Source organism: Bison bison, unplaced genomic scaffold, assembly GCF_000754665.1.
Source record: "Bison bison bison isolate TAMUID 2011002044 unplaced genomic scaffold, Bison_UMD1.0 scf7180017864213, whole genome shotgun sequence".
In the NCBI taxonomy this organism is placed as follows: domain Eukaryota; kingdom Metazoa; phylum Chordata; class Mammalia; order Artiodactyla; family Bovidae; genus Bison; species Bison bison.
This window is the reverse complement of record NW_011494785.1, coordinates 11,565,553-11,569,076: the sequence shown is the minus strand read 5'-3', so window position 1 is coordinate 11,569,076 and position 3,524 is coordinate 11,565,553. Positions and strand designations below refer to the sequence as shown.

Sequence of the window (3,524 nt, the reverse complement as noted above, 5' to 3'; positions counted from 1 at the left end):
TAGTCTACTTTCTGTCTCAGTACCTCAGATAAGTAGAATCATGCAGCATTTGTTCTTTTGTGACTGGCTTATTTCACTTAGCGTAATATCTTCAGGGTTCATACATGTTGTAGCATGTGTCAGAATTTCCTTATTTTTCATTCAGTTCAGTTCAGTTCAGTTGCTCAGTCGTGTCTGACTCCTTGCAACCCCACAAATTGCAGCACGCCAGGGCCTCCCTGTCCATCACCAACTCCCGGAGTTCACCCAAACTCACGTTCATCGAGTCGGTGATGCCATCCAGCCATCTCATCCTCTGTCGTCCCCTTCTCCTCCTGCCTTCAATCCCTCCCAGCATCAGAGTCTTTTCCAATGAGTCAACTCTTTGCATGAGGTGGCCAAAGTATTGGAGTTTCAGCTTTAGCATCAGTCCTTCTAATGAACACCCAGGACTGATCTTAACTAATTTTTATTTGCAGTATGGTTGCTTTCAAAATTAAACTCAGTATTTTGTGTGCAATGTGCCCTTCCTTTAGTTCACCCCCGCCCCTTACACAGTGCCACCTTTCTCTCCCATCCACGCAGTTGCACCTGCTAGAAACTTTGATGTCATTTCAGACATCCCTTCTATCCTCGTCAATGAAATCAACCCTCCATGAAGTCTAAGACATGTACCTGGACGCCTTCCCTTTCTTTTCCGTATCCATAGCACCTGCTATCACCTTTCACCCCGACTACTGTGACAACTTCCTAACTGGTCTCCCTGTATCCCTCCTGCTCCCTCCAGCCCACTCTCCAAATACTAACCGCACAGTACCTTGTGGAAATACTTCCTCAACTCCATCATTTCCCCTTTTGGCTTCACATAGGAAAAACTCCCAAATTATCAATAGGCTTGCCACAAACTTTACCATCAAGTCTCTTTCTGCCTCCTTCACCTCATCTCTTGCTTACCATGTTAAGCCAGCCCCATTTGCTTCTCTCAAGCTCTAGAATACAACTGGCTCTTTGTCAGTCTCAGAACTTTGCATCTGCATCTTCCTTAGAGTTTTTTCCCTGCAGTGATTCCCTTCTGAAATTGTCAGGGTAGGTTGGCTTCTGCTTTGGTAGCAAACAACCCCATCATCTCAATAGGTGATGCCTAAAAAGATTTCCTTATTGCTCACATCTCAGTCTGATGGAGGTCAGGATGGCTCTTCTTCACGTGGAGACTCAGGGGTTCGGGGCTGGTCTAAATTGTGGAATGCCCACAGTTCAGTTGCTGTGTAAAGAGAACAGAGCATGAACGACTCTGGATGGGGCCAGGCCTGGAATGGCACACATCATATCTGCCCACACCCCACTGGCAAGATCATAGTCACATGACCCTAGCCTAACTGCAAAGGGGAAAAAACACACTTTTCCTGTGTGTCTAGGAAGAGGAAACGAGATTGGTGAGCATCAGGCCAGTCTCTGCCACATCCTGGTTAAAATCTACTCATCTTTAAAGAATCAGTTTAAAAGATACTTCCTTATACAGGCCTCCAAGCTCCTCTAACCTAAATAGGTCCCCCCAATGTCCTCTATTGTAGCATGCTATAATTTTCCTTTATAGCATGATTGAATTGGAAAGTTTACAGTCCTTTATGTGATTATTTAATGCTCATTTCCATTTTGAGACTATTGCTCTATAAGAGCAAAGACTACATCTGTTTGGCTCCCCTGTGTCTCTAGCATCTATCACAAAACTTGGTTCATAACTGGCATAAAAGTTGCTGAGTGAACAAATGAACAATTGCACACAGTCATTTCCTTGCTCCAAAGAGCATACTACTTGTGGAAGAGAAAGACAAGTAAGTAGACAGTCCTGGTTTAGTGGGAGGAATGTTCCATGCAGGTAAGCCCAGGAACTGAGGCAACCACCCGAACGAGCTCCTGAGGCATCTTGGCTTCTTTTCGATGGGACTTTAAGCCAGGAGTCTGCAAACTATGGCCTGCAGGCAAATCTGATTTCCTACTTGTTTTGTTTTTAATGGCCCAAGAGCCAAGAATTGTTTTTATATTTTTGGATGTTTGAAAAGAATTAAAAGAATATATAATCATGTGAAAATTATGTAGATTTACTTACAGTGTCCATAAAGTTTCATTGGAACACAGTCACATCCATTAGTGTGCTTGTCTGTGGCTGCTTTCACACTGAAAGAGCAGAGATGAATGGCTGTGAAAGAGACTGTGGCCAGCAAAGCCTAAAATAACTATTTACTATTTGGCTCTTTATAGAAAAAGTTTGCTGACCTCCTAATCTAATTCCTGCTTGGTTTAAAAATCCACTTTTATGCGAATGCTATCTAAGTGTCCATCTTTAATTCCCTCCTTTTCCCATTCTCATGCCCACAGCCAGAAATCCTGGTAAGCTCGAACCTTGCGACAGTATTCTTGCTGTGCCACATTTCTCCTCCTCCCTCAGGCTATCTTCTCACTACGACCAAAGCTAACGTCCAAGAGAAGAGCTCTGACATCACAGATACTCCTTGAGGCTCCTCATCCTGTCCTAAACAAAATCTGTACTGCCTAGTATTGTAGTCAAGATTCTCCATTATCTTGCCAAGGCTTATCTTTTCAACTATGTTCCTAACATCATATCTCCACCCAGCATTAGCAGTCATAACCCACCCCTGTCTTCTCTACTTCCAAGCCTAGCTCACAGTTACTATCTCTGTATGAAATATCTGCAGCTGGTGCTTCTATTTCATCCATGCTTTAAGTCGGTTATCTCAAGTGCCTCAGTGCCCTAAAAGCCTTCCTCAGCTCCTCTACTGAGAACAATTATTGGCATCTGTGCAATTCTCTAGGGTTGTATAACTGTTTTATTTCAAATCCTGCTTTAAAGTTTCCTGTGTATACACACAGATTGTTTCTCATGTTCTACTGAAAGCTGCTAAGAGGCAGGATTTGTATTCTATTTTATTAATTTATGTAGCCTTTTGGCGCCTGAAAAGAAAAAGTGTTAGTCGCTCAGTCGTGTTGGGGACTCTGTGCAACCCCACGGCTGTGGCCCGCCAGACTCCTCTGTCCATGGTATTCTCATGCATGAATACTGGAGTGGGTTGCCATGCCCTTCTCCAGGCGGATCTTCCTGACTCAGGGAATGAACCCAGGTCTCCTGCATTGCAGACAGATTCTTTACCATCTGAACGAGTACAAAATGAAAATGTTTATCCACTGCAAAAGTCCTCAAGGAGAGCTGGGATTGTGAATTTTTGAAATGTCTAAGAACTACCTGTACTCAAGCACGAACTCCACTTTACTTTGTTTAGAACTCACTAGGACGAGCAACATCTTTTAGAGACATACCGTCGTCCAGCGGGCGCACACCTTGGAAGGCTTGGGGCCTTGAGGTTCGAACACCTGCAAACACGTGCGTGAGAGGCGCTTGCTTCCAGGCTCCTCCTTTGTCCATGGTGATTGGCGGACCAAACCGTCCAATCAGCCCTCCCCGCCTCTTTCGGCAACAGCCAATCACAGGCCCCGAGCGCCTCCAGACTACTAGACTGTTTACTAACAAC

General features: G+C 44.5%; 1 long non-coding RNA gene across 1 annotated transcript; it reads right to left on the bottom strand.

Annotated features, from left to right (window-relative positions):
- Positions 1 to 417: 417 nt before the first annotated feature.
- LOC104992323 lies at positions 418 to 3,499 on the bottom strand. Its single transcript, XR_825689.1, has 3 exons — positions 3,313 to 3,499; positions 2,087 to 2,154; positions 418 to 1,240 (listed from the first exon to the last, which is right to left on the bottom strand). It is a non-coding gene; the product is annotated as an uncharacterized LOC104992323 (long non-coding RNA).
- Between the last annotated feature and the right edge of the window lie 25 nt (positions 3,500 to 3,524).